Below are 17,459 nucleotides of genomic sequence, written 5' to 3' on the forward strand. Positions count from 1 at the left end.
GTTTCTTAGTCCCGTCTACTTGTAGTCTCTTTTCCCAATCTTGAGTTGGTTTCTATTTAATAGTGAGGTGTGTTTCTTGGAGGCAGCAAGAGGAGTGTTCCAAGTTTCTAATTTAATCTGTTACTCTGTATCTTTTTTGTTGGTGAATTGAGACCATTGACATTCAACATTACTGTACTGACTGGTTTTGTGTGTCAACTTGACACAAGCTGGAGTTATCACAGAGAAAGGAGCCTCCCTTGAGGAAATGCCTCTATGAGATCCAACCGTAAGGCATTTTCTCAATTAGTAATCAAGGGTGGAAGGATTCATTGTGGGTGGTGCCATATCTGAGCTGGTAGTCCTGTGTTCTATAAGGAAGGAAACTGAACAAGTCAGGGTTAGCAATCCAGTAAGCAGCACACCTCCATGGCCTCTGCATCAGCTCCTGCCTCCAAATTCCTGTCCTGTGTGAGTTCCTGTCCTGACTTCCTTTGGTGATGATCAGCAATGTGGAAGTGTAAGCTAAATAAACCCTTTCCTCCCCAACTTGCTTCTTGGTCATGATGTTTTGTTCAGGAATACAAACCCTGACTTAGAGAGTTATTATTGAAATGTGTCTTATTAATTCCTGTAATTATGTTAATTTTGTGGTATTTTTTCATCTTTTTTGATTAACTGTCCTGGTGATACTGTTCATTCTCCCCCTGACCTCTTGAATTTACATATTTTTCATCATTCGAAAAAATTTCTCCTGCTGTCCTCTGTAGAGCTAAGCTAGTGGCCACCTCTTCCTTTAATCTATTTTTATCATGAAAAGTTCCTACTTCTCCCTCAATTTTAATAGAGTTTTCCTGGGTATAATAGCCTGGGCTAGCAGTTGTGGCCTCTCAGAACTTGAAATGCATCTTTTCATACTCTTCTGCTTTTAAGTTTTCTTTCAAGTCATAAGCCATTATTCAGATTGTCTTGCTTTTATAGATGACTTGGCCCCTTTCCTTGTAGCTTTCACGTGAATACAGGGTCAAAAGTCACTGCCTATCTTTGGACTGTGTTTTCAGTGTTTTTAACTATAATGTTTCATGAGGAGTTTCTCCTCTGCTCCTATCTATTCGATGTTCTGTGAACCTTTTCTACAGAAATGCTATCTCTCTAAGATTTGAGATATTTTGTTTTATGATTCTACTGAAAATATTAACTATGCCTTAACCTGGAATTATTTTTCTTTGTCAATGCCCATAATTCATAGATTTGGTCTTTTCGGGGTGTCTCAAAATTCCTACACATTATGTGAACATGCTTTTTAAAATGTATTGTTCTGTTTGATTGGATGCCCGATCTACTTAGTCTTCAAGCCCAGATATTCTGTCTTCTGCATGATTCTCTCTTAATGAAACTTGCCACTGATATTTATTCCACTGATTAATCTTACTGGATTTTCTCTTTGGTTTTGGGTTTCTTCAATGTGCCTATCTTTTTATTCAATTCCATCCTGAATTCTCTTTGTTATTTCATTCAACTATTTTCGTTTTCTTTTTTTTTTTTTTTTTTTTTTTTTTTTGGTTCTTTTTTTCGGAGCTGGGGACCGAACCCAGGGCCTTGCACTTCCTAGGCAAGCTCTCTGCCACTGAGCCAAATCCCCAACCCCTATTTTCGTTTTCTTACAGCTGAATAATTTTATTCCCATTCTCTTTACATTAATTCAGGTGTTTATTTTACTTTTTAAAATTATTTTTATGTGTATGGTTGGTTTTGCCTGTGTCTTAGTTAGGGTTTTACTGCTGTGAACAGACCCCATGACCAAGGTAACTCTTATAAAGGACAACATTTAATTGGGGCTGGCTTACAGGTTCAGAGGTTCAGTCATTATCATCAAAGCAGGAACAATGGAAGCATTCAGGCAGGCATGGTGCAGGAAGAGCTGAGAGCTCTACATCTTGTTCCAAAGGCTGCTAGCAGAATAGGCTTCTAGGCAGCTAGGATGAGGGTTTTAAAGCCCACACCCACAGAGACACACCTAGTTCAACAGGACCATACCTGCTAATTGTGCCAGTCCCTGGGCCAAACATATACAACCCATTACAGCCTACATATATATCTATGCACCAAGTTGTTCATTGTCCTTTGGTATGTATTCTTAGTTTGTTAGACTAGAATATCAAGATGGTGTGGCAGCTTGGCTGGCTTGGAGGAGGCTTTAGAGAATAGAACCTGTGCTGACAGAGATGAGATGAGATGAGATGGGGGTTAGGGCCAGTGCTGGAGGGACTAAGTGGAGCATTATGGTTCACCAGTACACAGGTGGAGTGGGCTGGGTCTGGAGGACCAGGTTGGGTGACTATAACAAATGGGACAAGAGGAAGCTAGGATCAGTGTGGGGTGGAATCACATATAGGGTATGGCTGGAAGGACCAAGAGGAGTAGCCATGGATCACACGACTGGAGATGGAAGCAGCCTGAGATGGTGATGGAGCTGGAGTCACACAGGACGGCTTTGCTCTCTTTTGGGATCTAATTATCTCCTTAGTCTGATGGGGCCTAGGATCCCCAGACACTTAGTCTAATGAGACTCACTTTCCTCTTTCTATATCTCTTAGTCGTTACTTACAACTTTACTAAAAGAATTTTTGTTTGTTCAGTTTCAGAATAATAGTCACTACTGAAGTAGATTATATATATAAAATGTCAAAAAGAATAGCTTTTAGAGGACTACATTTTATCGTACATCCAAGATAATTAACCATCTAATATTAAGCACTCTTCTTGTTATGGGGATGCAAGGAAACAGAGTTTTGGCCAGTCCCCAACTACTACACCCCATTGTAATATATATATATATATATATATATATATATATATATATATATATATATATATATTTGTTTGTATGTCTGAGTGTGGATGTGTGAGTACCACGGTACCACGGCAAACCTGTGGGAGTCGGTTCTTTCTCTTCACTCTGTGAGTTTGGAGGATCAAGTTTGGATAATTAGCATTGGTGGCAATTGGCTTTATCCCATGAGCTACATCACTGACCCTAATACTACTTTTTCATGTTTATTCAATATGCAATAATCAAGTGGTTAGTTTATCCATCATCTCAAATATTTATAATTTTGTATGATGAAAACACGAAGTCCTGTTTGTTAGCCATTTTCAAATCTATATTATTGCTAACTATAGTCATGCTACTGTCCAATAGAACATTGGAATGCATTGTCTGAACTTTGTACCTTCTGTACAATCTCTCCTGCCCCCCAGCCTTTGTAGCTACTGATAACCAGGATTCTATGTACACTTCATTATTATAAGATTAGAGGTCTTACTATCATATATTAATTATACACTACCATTGGTTTCATTGTGAACATTTTATATATGTAGGATCTTGTTTTAAAAGACAACATCCTCCAGGCTCACATATGTTGATGTAAATGACAAGACAGCTGAACCAGTGTCAAGCCACCATAGCTTTTGGCCTCTTTACCCACTGATGGACATTTAAGTTGATCCCATATTTTGACTACTGTGAAAAGTTGTAATAAGTACAGGAATTTGGACATCTCTTCATTAAGCTGATTTCATTTCTTTTGGATATTATGCTGGCAAGTTTTATGTCAACTGGATGAGCATGAGTCATTTGGGAAGAGGGACTCTAAATTGAGAAAATGCCTCCATAAGATTTGCTTGTAGGGCATTTTCTTAATTAGTGATTGATGTGAGAGTTTCTAGCCCAATGTAGGTGATGCCCTGCTGGTCCTGGCTTCTATAAGAAAGAAGGCTGAGCAAGTCATGGGGAGTAAGCCAGGAAGCAGCACCCCTCCATGGCCTCTGCATCAGTGTCTCCAGGTTCATGCCTTGGGTCCTTGCCTCAACTTCCCTGGACCAAAGGATTGTAAGATGAAATAAATCCTTTCCTTTGCAAGTTGCTTTTGGTCATGCTGTTTTATCACAGCAGTGGAAACATAAACTAAGACAGAAATATACACAGAAGTGTGATTAGAGAACCATAAGGAAATTCTCACTTTGGTTTTTGAAGAGTCTCTCTCTACTTTTCCATAATGGATGAACTGACATCCTCATCGGAGTGTGTTGGAGCCCTCTTTGCTCACAGCCTTAGTTGGTATTCTCTCTTTTCCAATTTGAATTTTATTTAATTTTAATCTTTTTTTATAATCTAGATTTTATCCCCCTCCCAGAACTCTCCACTCCCTGGGGAGTCTCTTGAGAGTGAGGTGCATTTTCTCCGAGTCCAGGTCCAGCAGTCCTCTGCTGTATATGTATTGTGGGATTCATATCAACTGGTGTATGCTGCCTGGTTGGAGGCTCAGTGTCTGAGAGATCTCGGGAGTTCAGGCTAGTTGACACTGTTGATCCTCCTACAGGATTGTCCTCCTCCTTAGCCTCTTCCAGCTTTTCCCTAATTCATCTACAGGGGTCAGCAGCTTCTGTTCACTGGTTGGGTGCACATATCTGCATCTGACTCTTTCAGCTGCTTGTTGGGTCTTCAGAGGGCAGTCATGATAGGTCCCTTTTTGTGAGCACACTGAAAAGCTCTCAGGGAGAACTTTCCCTCGGGATGGAGATCCTCTAACTCCAAAGACCAGACCGAGACACCACAGGATGCAATCAGCAAGAGGATTTGGTTTATTGTCGGGATACACAGGCACAGGCACCTGCGGGCGCTTCAGTCACTCGGGGGACTGGCGCGCCCCACGGAACCAAGGATGGGCTTTTTATAGGATTTTGGGGAGCAGAAGCAAGCATACAGAAGCAGATGCATGGTTACAGGGATATAATTGGTGGATTCTAATGTGGCAAGGGTTCAGCCCGGGGGCAAGTTTCCTAGCTACCTTCCTGAAACATAAGGACTGACTCGGCCCCCCAAGGGTTCAGCCCGGGGGCAAGTTTCTTAGCTACCTTCTTGGAACATAACGACTGACTCGGCCCCCCACCAGGGTGTGGGACCTCTCCCGGGGCTTTTTTTCATTGTCAGGTGCTCAACCGAAGTCGTCCTGTTGCCAGGCCTTCAACCAAACACATCCTGCTTGGCAGCCGCTGTGTACTCAGTGTTCTAACCTTTCCCTGAACCAGTCATCTTAAGTACAGCCTTGCAAAATGGCGTTACTGCTGCTAAGCTGGGGTCTTTCAACACCATAGCCTCAGTAATAGTGTCAGGCCCTGGGCCCCCCACTCCACCCCTAGCTGGATCCCAACTTGGGCCTACCATTGGACCTCCTTTTCCTCTGTCTCTTCTCCATTTTTGTCCCTGCACTTCTTTCAGACAGGAACAATTATGGGACAGAGTCTTTGAATGTAGTTTGGCAATCCCATCCCTCACTTGATGCCCTATCTTTCTCCTAAAGGTGAGCTCTACAAGCTCCCTCTCCCCACTGTAGGGCATTTCATTTAAGGTCCCTCCATTTGAGTCCTGAGAGTCTCTCACCTCCCATGTCTCTAGTATATTCTGGAGGGTCCTTCCACTTCCTACCTCCCAAGGTTGCCTGTTTCCATTCTTTCTGTTGGCCCTCAGGGTTTCAGTCCTGTACCCCCTCCCCAGCCCAATACCAGATCATTTCCCCTCTTCCCCTCCCTCTCCCCTTTCCCACCCAGGTCCCTCCCTCTCTCCCCTGTCTTCTGCTTGCTCTCTTCTTCCTCTCAAGTTGGATTATAGGAACCTCACTTGTGCCCTTCTGCTTGTTAACCTTCTTGACTTCTCTAGATTGTATCCTAGGTATTCTGTACATTTTTGGCTAATATCCACTTATTAGTGAGTACATACCATGCATGTTCTTTTGGGTCTGAGTTACCACAGTCAGGATATTTTCTAGTTCCATCCATTTGCCTGCAAAACTCAAGATATCCTCGTTCTTAATAGCTAAGTATTCCATTGTGTAAATGAACCACATTTTCTGTATCCATTCTTCTGTCGTGGGACATCTGGCTTGTTTCCAGCTTCTGGCTATCACAAACAAAGCCACTATGAACATAGTGGAACATGTGCCCCTGTGGCATAGTGGGTCATCTTTTGAATGTATGCCCAAGAGTGGTATAGCTGTGTCTTCTGATAGATCTATTTCCAATTTTCTGAGGAATCTCCAGATCAATTTTCCAGAGTGGTTGTACCAGTTTGCAATCCCACTAGCAATGGAGAAGTATTCCTCTTTCTCCACATCCTCACCAACATGTGCTGTCGCCCAAGGTTTTGATCTTAGCCATTCTGATTGGTGTAAGGTAGAATCTCAGGGTCATTTTGATTTGCATTTCCCTGATCACTAAGGACTTTGAACATTTCTTTAAGTGCTTCTCAGCCATTCAAGATTCCTCTGTTGTGAATTCTCTGTTTAATTTTATTGAATTTTTAATTTAATTTTTATTTTCTTTTATGTGTATGAATGCTTTATCTGCATGAATGTATGTGCACCAGGTAAGGTGTGTGCCTGGTGCCTAAGGAGGCCAGAAGGTGATACTGGAGCCCTTGGAACTAGAGTTATAAATGGTTATAAACCATCATGTGGGTGCTAGGAATTGAATCTAGATCTTCTGCAAGAGCAACAAGTGCTCTAAACCACTGAGCCATTGCTCTAGCCCCTTCAAATTTAAATTTTTGATTTGTCTTTTTGATAGTTTCTCATCATAGTTTTGATGTGCATTTCCCTGATTATTAGTGATGCTAAAGATTTTTATTTACTCTTGGCCATTTCTTGTCTTCTTGGGGAAAATGTCTGTTCCTCTCTTTTACCTGTAGCTGGTGTTTTGCTATTTTGTGGTTCTTCTTTCTTCCACCCCTTTCCACCCTTTCAACCTCCTAATACTAGATAGGAGAAGAAAAAGGATAGAGAGGAAAGGAAAGGGATCCCTGAATAAAGTCAGTGGTTGGGAAGAGGGAGGAGGTACTATCTTAGACTACTTCCTGATTAGAGGCTTTCTGTTTTCCAACTCCTTCACTGCCTAAGCTTGGTTGTCCTGGGATATTGCTCTGTAGATTGACCTTGAATTCAAGAAACCTGCATGCCTGTCTCCTGGGATTAAAAGTGTGTGCCACCATGCCTGGACTTAAACTTTTCTTCATCTAGAACTTGCTTGTCCCAGGCAGGCCTTGAACTCAGAGATCTGCTTGGCTTTATCTCCTGGGATTAAAGGTGTGTACCACTGTGCCTGGATCTAAATTTAGCTGGGTAGGATCTTGGCCCAAAGTCCCCCTCCCTTAATCTGCTCTGTCCTAGAACATAGGATATGGCTTCATTTCACTTCCTGGTACCCCTTTAATACTTTAACCATTTATTTTATATTTTTCCCTTTTAAGCTTGTTAAACTTGTTCAAAACTTTCTTCATGAGACTTAACCAGAGAACAAAGTCTATAATGGGCGTCTCTGAAACTTCCTTTGTCAATGCAATTAATCTGAATCTCTTTACCTTAGCCTCAGACAGACACTTCAGATAAGAGCAAAAAGTAGCTGCATTCTTCACCAAAATACCACAAAAACAATCTCTAGGCCATATATTGATTTCTCCACTGAAACCTCTTGAGCCAGACCTGTACAATTCAAATCATCCTCAGTACCAAAGTCTTCCATATTCCTACTAAGAGAGCCCATTAAGCCCCATTTAAAGATTCCACAGCTTGCCAAATCCAAAGTCCCAAAATCCACATTCTTCCAAACAAAAGCATTGTCAGACCTATCACAGCGACACCCCTGGTACCAACTCCTGTCTTTTTTTTTTTTTTTTATTATATATTATGAGTACACTGTTGCTGTCTTCAGACACACCAGAAGAGGGCATTAGATCTCATTTCAGATGGTTGTGAGCCACCATGTGGTTGCTGGGATTTGAACTCAGGACCTCTGGAAGAGCAGTCAGTGCTCTTAACCACTGAGCCATCTCTCCAGCCCCCAACTCCTGTCTTAATTAGGGTTTTACTGCTGTGAACAGACACCATGATCAAGGCAACTCATAAATAACAACACTTAACTGGGGCTGGCTTACAGGTTCAGAGGTTCAGTCCAGTATTATCAAGGTGGAAACATGGCAGCATCCAGGTAGGCATGGCACAGGAGGAGTTGAGAGTTCTACACCTTCATCTGAAGGCTGCTAGTGAAAGATGCTTCCAGGCAGCTATGACTAGGGTATTATAGCCCATGCCCACTGTGACACACCTACTCCAACAAGGCCACACTCCTAATAGTGCCACTCCCTGGCCCAAGCATATACAAACCATCACACAAAGTCTTAGTAATTTTGTCTTTCAAAGGATCAACTTATTATTTCATTGTGGGAACAGGACCCAGAATGGGAGTCTAGAGGTGACAGTCATGTGACGAATCCAGGACTCAGACTCCAGAGACCAGCATCAAGGTACAGATCTGAAATTATTGCCCAGCATTTAAGATTATATACAGTGTTTGAGCCAATCCCAGGCTCCTAAATCCTTGGCCAATTGTATCTCACCACACTGTCACAGGTCGCCAATGAAAGCGGTATTCCTGAGCCATCTTAGATCTACAGCCTGAGTTCAGCAGATCAGGACTCTTCCAGGAGTCCAGGAGTCTGTGGCACCTTGATCTCCATCCCACTTTGTCCTTCACAAGGTTCACCTCCATATCCCCCGCATCTCACCAGCCTCGTATGTGTGTCATTCTATTTTTTATGTATATGTTTTGCCTCCATGTACTTCTGGGCCTACCGTGCAAGAGAGCCAGAAGACAGCAATAGATTGAGTTACAGATGGTTGTGAGCTGCCAGGTAGGCGCTGAGAATTGAACTCAGGACCTCTGGAAGTAAAGCCAGTACTCTTATCCACTGAGCCATCTCTCCAGCCCATCTTTTGTATGTGGTTTTTTTTTTAAACATGAAATGCACAGAGAGTACAAGTATACATATCAAAAATTAACTTTTTCGGTCCCCAGCTCCGAAAAAAAGAACCAAAAAAAATAACTTTTAAACTTTCTATTTTACTTATTGCTCTAATCCTTTTTACAAATAAATTATTTTATGTGTACAGATGTTGAGTATGTCTGCACAGCACACATGTGTCTGGCAACCTGAAGAAGGTGATGGATCCTCTGGGACTGGACTTAAAAACAGTTGTGAGCTTTCATACAGATGCTGGAGATTGAACCCAGTTCTTTCGGAAAAGCAGCCAGTACCCTTACCTGCTGAGCCATCTCTCCAGCTCCTCTAGTCTATTATTATGATTTATCTTGTATCCAAATCCATGGAGAACAATGCATTAGATAGGTTGAATGGTCTACAAATGTCTGTTAGACCCACTTATTATAGGGAGTACAGTTTAAATCCAATGAGTTTGTTGATGTTGATGGTGGCGGGTGGTGGTGACAGTGGTGGTGGAGGTGGTGGTGAGCTAGGGCAAGGTTTCTTTATTCCCCAGATTTTATCATTGAAAGGAAAACTAACAAAGAAAAGATAACTCAGCGCTAGTGAGCCTCAGGGAAGTGCATTTACTCTGCAGGTTCTCACATCCAGGGATGGTCTGAAGGGGAAATGACAGAATCCCTTACAGCGCTGTGGGTCTGAAAGCAGAGAACACCTTTGATTCACAGCCTCGAAGGGCTTCAGGGCAATGACCATAGATGAAGGGAAGGCTGTATCATCACTGTCTGGAGGGACTTTAGAGCAGTGGCCATTAATGGAGGAGGAAGGCCTTGTAGCATTTCATCACTGTCTGGGGGGACTTTAGAGCAGTGGCCATTAATGAAGGAGGAAAGCCTTGTAGCATTTCTAGGCCAGTGGGAACTTGGAGAGCATAGTTTTCGGAAGCTCAGCAAAGTACAGGGAGAAAGTAATGATGCCTGTTATGTCCCAGAGGGGTGTGAATACAGCAGGGGAGGGCCTCCTGAAGGGCCTCCCTGCTGAGAGCAGAGGTGACAGCCAGCTCCCTCTGGGAAGTGATGACCTCCCCCTGGAAGGCTTCTAGAGGGCAGGAGCAGAGGACTGGAGCTTTCTTTGCTTACTCTCTCCATCACCCTCAGAACACCAGAGACATCGAAATTAACTCTGATTTAATTTCTACTATCAGGCTAATAGGGTGTCTAGGGAAATTAAGCTGGATTTTTAAATACCCAGAAAATTAAATTTTGTGCACACATGAGTTTGCAAATTAAGATTAGTGGTTACTTGGCATCAGATAGCATCGTTTAAATATTTACATGAAATTCACAAAGAGTACAAGTATGCATATCCGACTGCCATGAACTTTGCCATACAAACATAATTTAATTCAGTGATCTTTTCTCAATAAACATGTGGAAATGTTCAACTACTTTGAGGGCCAGTGTCTCAGTCCATTAACCAGGTGCATGGTGGGAAATTTGTTGATGTTAAAGCCAAAACAGTGTCCCAGCTGGGGACCTTTCCCAAGTGCTCCTGCATGTTAGTTTATTGCTGTTGTTATGTTTAGCGTGTGTGCGTGTCTGTCTGTTTGTCTGCCTGCCTGCCTGCCTGCCTGCCTGCCTGCCTGCCTGCCTGCCTGTCTGTGCATATCACACTGTATGTTTGGACTGTTTGTAAGAGTCATTTTCTTCTTTTACATTGGGGATCTTTGGGATAAAACTCAGATCATCAAACTTGAGGGTAAGCATGTCATCAGATTTACTCATGAGTTTTTAAGTATTTATTTTAGCAGGCTTGGGGAGATAACTCAGTGCATAAGAACACTGCTACACGAGCATCAAAGATTTGCGTTCAAACACTTTCCTGTAACACCTATGGTTTGGAGGGACAGAGATAGGAAGGTTTCTGGGGCTTGTTCACTGCCAGCCTATCTCTACTGAGAGACCCTGTCTCAAGAAAATAAGGCCAAGGGTGATGAAGCAAGATACTTCATGTTCTCTGACTTCCATGTTTATAGCAGATACACGTGGAACAGATATTCCCTCACACAGATGTGCATATAACACACAAACACACACACACAATTTATTTTATATTCAAAGTATTTCAATATCGTCCATATTCTTGATAATAATCTTTTTAGGGGACACGTAGTAGTATTCATTGATGCCTTCATTTGTATCTTCTGATGATTGATGATATTGATATGTATATCAAAATGAAATGTCAATACTTTGCCATTTTTAATCCAGCACTCAGAAGAGGCAGGCAGATCTCTGAGTTCTGGGGCTGCCTGGTCCACAGACAGGTTCCAGAACAGCCACGGCTACACAGACAAACCCTGTCTCAAAGGGAAAAAAATTAAAAACTGGGCTGCCTTTGTATTGAATTTTTTAGTTTTGCTTTGTTTTGCTTTACTTTTGAGTGTGTGTGTGTGTGTGTGTGTGTGTGTGTGAGAGAGAGAGAGAGAGAGAGAGAGAGAGAGAGAGAGAGAGAGAGATGGGGAGTGTCCACAAGTAGCCCAGGCTGTCTAGAACTCACAGCAATCCTCCTACCTCAGTTTTCCAAGTGCCAAAATTGCAAATGTGAGCCAGCATTACCTGGTGTGAATGCCTTTTTTTTTTATATTTTCTAGATACAAGATCTTTGCTGGATATATGAGTTTCAAATATTTCACTTTACTCTATTCCTTATATTTTCATTTTATTAATATAGTATTTTGAAATTAAAAAGGTATTTTTTCATTCAAAATCTAATTTGTTCATTTTTACACTTACAGATCATGCCTTGGGTATCATTTCCTAGAAAACTATAGTTTTATCCATTTTGTTCTGGAAATGTTGCCAACTTAGAATTTACATTAAAATTGCTGGTACATGTTGAATTTTGATAGATGGTAGAGTAGTATCTCTGGGAGTGCTGAAGCACAGGCTTACAGGAGGGTCAAGCCACTGTCAGAGACAGCAAGACCAGTTAACCCCAGAACAACCTGATGGTGAGAGGCAAGCACAGGAACCTGAGCAACAGAAACCAAGACTACTTGGCATCATCAGAGCCCAGTTCTCTCACCAAAGCAAATACTGGATATCCAAACATGCCAGAAAAGCAAGATTTGGATTTAAAAATCACATCTCATGAGACTCTCGCTCCAGTCTCCAGATGGTGGCGTGCCCCAGGAAACTCGAGAAGCCGATCTTGATGTAATAGCAAGAGGTAGTTTTATTAACGAGATCTCGGGCCAACACCAAGGTCTCGGGCCGACACGCCACGCATCTCACGCAGGAGATAGAGGAGCCGACCACGAGCCTCTTCAGGCAGGGGTTTATATAGGGGAAGCCAGGGAATTTTGCGCGGTTACACAGGATTGGCTAATTCAAAGGACTCACAGTTCCTTTTGGCACGGAGTTACATCAGCAAAGCATACGTGCAACCTAGCATCCCAGCAATGTGGGTAGGGTGACTCATCTCACTCAGCAGGGGGATGACCCATCCTCAGGGAGTGAAGGAAGGGGAGGGGGTGGCTCCAGCCAGTGAACCCTATCTCAAATTCTCTCAGGCATGTTCGGACTTTGTTTGTGACTAACTCTTTGAAATTTAACTCTTCAATGATAGAGAACTTTAAGAAGGACATAAATAATTCCCTTAAAGAAATACAAGACAGGGGTTGGGGATTTAGCTCAGTGGTAGAGCGCTTGCCTAACAAGCACAAGGCCCTGGGTTCAGTCCCCAGCTCTGAAAAAAAAAAAAAAGAAAAGAAAAGAAAAGAAATTAAAAAAAAAAGAAATACAAGACAACACAGGAAAACAAATAGAAGCTCTTAAAGAGGAAACACAAAAATCCCTTAAAGAATTACAGGAAAAGCACAACCAAAGAAGTGAAGGAATTGAACAAAACCATCCAGAATCCACAAATGGAAAAAGAAACAATAAAGAAAACACAAAGGGAGACAACCATGGAGGTAGAAAACCTAGGGAAGAGATCAGGAGTCATAGACACACACATCACCAACAGAATAGAAGAGATAGAAGAGAGAATCTCAGGGGCAGAAGATGCCATAGAAAACATTGACACAACAGTCAAAGAAAATGTAAAATGCAAAAAACTCGTAACCCAAACATCCAGGAAATCCAGGACACAATGAGAAGATCAAACCTAAGGATAACAGGTATAGAAGAGAGCTAAGATTCCCAAATTAAAGGGCCAGTAAATATCTTCAACAGAATTATAGAACAAAACTTTCTAACCTAAAGAAAGAGATGCCCGTAAACATACAAGAAGCCAACAGAACTCCAAATAGATTGGACCAGAAAAGAAATTCCTGTCACATAATAATGAAAGCATGAAATGCACAAAACAAAGAAAAAATATTAAAAGCAGTAAGGGAAAAATGTCAAGTAACATATAAAGGCAGACCTATCAGAATTACACCAAACTCCTCACCAGAGACTACAAAAGTAAGAAGAGCCTAGATAGATGTCATACAAACCCTAAGAGAACACAAATGCCACCCCAGGCGATCATATCCAACAAAACTCTCAATTACAATAGATGGAGAAACCAAGATATTCCATGACAAAACCAAATTTACATAATATCTTTCCACAAATCCAACCCTACCGGATAACAGATGGAAAAATCCAACAAATGAGGGAAACTGTACTCTAGAAAAAGCAAGAAAGTATTCTTGCAACAAACCCAAAAGAAGAGAGTCACACAAAAATAATTCCACCTTTAACAACAAAAATAACAGGAAAAAAAACAATCACTATTCTTTAATATCTCTTAACATCAATGATCTCAATTCCCCCAAAAAAAGACATAGATTAACAAGCTGAATATGTAAAGAGGACCAGTATTTTGCTGCATACAGGAAACACACCACAGTGACAAAGACAGACACTACCTCAGAATAACTGGCTGGAAAACAATTTTCCAAGCAAGTGGTCCCATGAAACAAGCTGGAGTAGCCCTTCTAATATCGAATAAAATCAACCTTCAACCAAAAGCTATCAGAAAATATAAGGAAGGACACTTCATATTGATCAAAGGAAAAAAATCCACCAAGATGAACTCTCAATCCTGAACATCTATGCTCCAAATGCAAGGGTACCTACATTCATAAAAGAAACCTTACTAAAGCTCAAAGTACACATTGTACATAACACAATAATAGTGAGAGACTTCAACACCCCACTCTCATCAATGGACAGATAATGATAACAGAAACTAAACAGAGACACAGAGAAACTAACAGACATTATTAACCAAATGGATTTAACAGATATCTATAGAATATTTCATCCTAAAACAAAAGAATATACCTTCTTCTCAGCACTTCATGGTACCTTCTCCAAAATTGACCATATAATCAGTCATAAAACAGGCCTCAGCAGATACAAGAAGATTAAAATAATCCCACGCATCCTATCAGATCACCACGAACTAAGGTGGTCTTCAATAACAACAAAAATGACAAAAACCCACATACACATGGAAGTTGAACAATGTTCTACTCAATGATAACTTGGTCAAGGAAGAAATAAAGAAATTAAAGACTTTTTAGAATTTAATGAAAATAAAGGCACAACAAACCCAAACTTATGGGACACAATGAAAGCTGTGCTAAGAGGAAAACTCATAGCGCTGAGTGCCTGCAGAAAGAAACAGGAGAGAGCATACACTCTCAACTAATCAGGACACCTGAAGCTCTAGAACAAAAAGAAGAGGGGCTGGGGATTTAGCTCAGTGGTAGAGCGCTTACCTAGGAAGTGCAAGGCCCTGGGTTCAGTCCCCAGCTCCGAAAAAAAAAAAAAAAAGAACCAAAAAAAAAAAAGGAAGCAAATGCACCCATGAGGAGTATAAGGCAGGAAATAATCAAGCTCAGGGCTGAAATCAGCCAAGTAGAAACAAAAAGAACTACACAAAGAATCAAAAAACAAGGAGCTGGTTCTTTGAGAAAATCACCAAGATAGATAAACCCTTAGTCAGACTAAACAGAGGGCACAGAGAGTGTATCCAAATTAACAAAATCAGAAATGAAAAGGGAGACAAGAGAAACTGAGGAAATTCAAAAAATCATCAGCTCCTACTACAAAAACCTATATTCAACAAAACTGGAAAATCTAGAGGAAATGGACAATTTTCTAGACAGATACCAAGTACCAAAGTTAAATCAGGACCAGATACTGAACAGTGCCATAACTCCTAAAGAAATAGAAGCAATTACTAAAAGTCTCCCAACCAAAGAAAGCGCAGGGCCAGATGGATTTAGTGCAGAATTCTATCAGACCTTCTTCTATAGACCTAATACCAATATTGTCCAAACTATTCCACAAAATAGAAACAGAAGGAGCACTACCAAATTCCTTCTATGAAGTCACAATTACATTTATACGTAAACTGCACAAAGACCCAACAAAGAAAGAGAACTTCAGACCGATTTCCCTTATGAATATCTAATGCATAAATACTCAATAAAGTTCTCGCAAACCAAATCCAAGAACACATCAACATGATCATCCATCATGACCAAGTAGGCTTCATCCCAGGGTTGCAGGGATGGTTCAATATACGGAAAACAATCCACGTAATACACTATATAAACAAACCCAAAGAAGAAGAAGAAAAAAACATGATAATTTCATTAGATGCTGAAAAAGCATTTGACAGCCTTAAACATCTCTCCTTGTTAAAAGTCTTGGAACGATCAGGAATTCAAGTCCCATACCTAAACATAATAAAAGCAATATACAGCAAACCAGTAGCCAACATCAAATTAAATGGAGAGAAACTTGTAGCAATCCCACTAAAACCAGGAACTAGATAAGGCTGCCCACTCTCTCCCTACTTATTCAATATAATACTCAAAGTCCTAGCCAGAGCAATCAAACAACAAAAGGAGTTTAAAGGAATACAAATTGGGAAGAAAGAAATCAAAATATCACTATTTGCAGATGATATGATAGTATACCTAAGTGACCCCAAAAATTTTACCAGAGAACTACTAAGCCTGATAAACAACTTCAGCAAAGTGACTGGGTATAATATTAACTCAAACAAATCCGTAGCCTTCCTCTACTCAAAGGATAAACAGGCTGAAAAGGAAATTAGGGAAATGACACCCTTCACAATAGTCACAAACAATATAAAATACCTCCGTGTGACTTCAACCAAGCAAATAGAAGATCTGTATGACAAGAACTTCAAGTCTCTGAAGAAAGAAATTGAAGAAGATCTCAGAAAATGGAAAGATCTCCCATGCTGATGGATTGGCAGGATTAATATCATGAAAATGGCCAACTTGCCAAAAACAATCTACAGATTCAATGCAATCCCCATCAAAATTCCAACTCAATTCTTTATAATGTTAGAAAGAGCAATTTGCAAATTCATTTGGAATAACAAAAAACACAGGATAGTGAAAACTATCCTCAACAATATAAGAACTTCTGGGGAAATCACCATCCCTGACCTAAAGCTGTATTACAGAACAATAGTGATAAAAAACTGTATGGTACTGGGACAGAGACAGGCAGGTAGATCAATGGAATACAACTGAAGACCCAGAAATGAACCCACACACCTAAGGTCACTTGATCTTTGACAAAGCAGCTAAAACCATCCAGTGGAAAAAAGATAGCATTTTCAACAAATTTTGGTGCTGTTTCAACTGGAAATCAGCATGTAGAAGAATGCAAATCGACCCATTCTTGTCACCCTGTACAAAGCTCAAGTCCAAGTGGATCAAGGACCTCCACATCAAACCAGAAACTAATAGAAAGAAGTATTAAGCTAATAGAACTAATTGACTTCAAACTAATAGAAGAAAAAGCCTCAAACACATGAGCATGGGGGAAAATTTCCTGAACAGAAGACCAATGGCTTATGCTCTAAGATCAAGAACCGACAAATGTGACTTCATAAAATTGCAAAGGTTCTGTAAGGCAAAGGATACTGTCATTAGGACAAAATAGCAACCAACAGACTGGGAAAAGAGCTTTACAATCCTATTTCCGATAGAGGGCTAATATCCAATATATACAAAGAGCTCAAGAAGTTAGACTCCAGAGAATCAAATAACCCTATTAAAAATGGGGTACAGAGCTAAACAAAGAATTCTCACCTGAGGAATACTGAATGGCTGAGAAGTACCTAAAGAAATGTTCAACATCCTTAGTCATAAGGGAAATGCAAATCAAAACAACCCTGAAATTCCACCTCACACCAGTCAGAATGGCTAAGATCAAAAACTCAGGTGACAGCAAATGCTGGCAAGGATGTGGAGAAAGAGGAACACTCCTCCACTGTTGGTGGGATTGCAAGCTGGTACAACCACTCTGGAAATCAGTCTGGAGGTTCCTCAGAAAATTGGACATAGTATTACCTGAGGACCCAGCTATACCTCTCCTGGGCATATACCCAAATGATGCTCCAACATATAAAAAGGACACATGCTCATCTATGTTCATAGCAACCTTATTAATAATATCCAGAAGCTGGAAAGAACCCAGATGTCCTTCAACAGAGGAATGGATATAGAAAATGTGGTACATCTACACAATGGAGTACTACTCAGCTATCAAAAACAATTACTTCATGAAATTCATAGGCAAATGGATGGAACTAG

The sequence above is a fragment of the Rattus norvegicus genome, chromosome 15, assembly GCF_036323735.1.
Source record: "Rattus norvegicus strain BN/NHsdMcwi chromosome 15, GRCr8, whole genome shotgun sequence".
Lineage (NCBI taxonomy): Eukaryota > Metazoa > Chordata > Mammalia > Rodentia > Muridae > Rattus > Rattus norvegicus.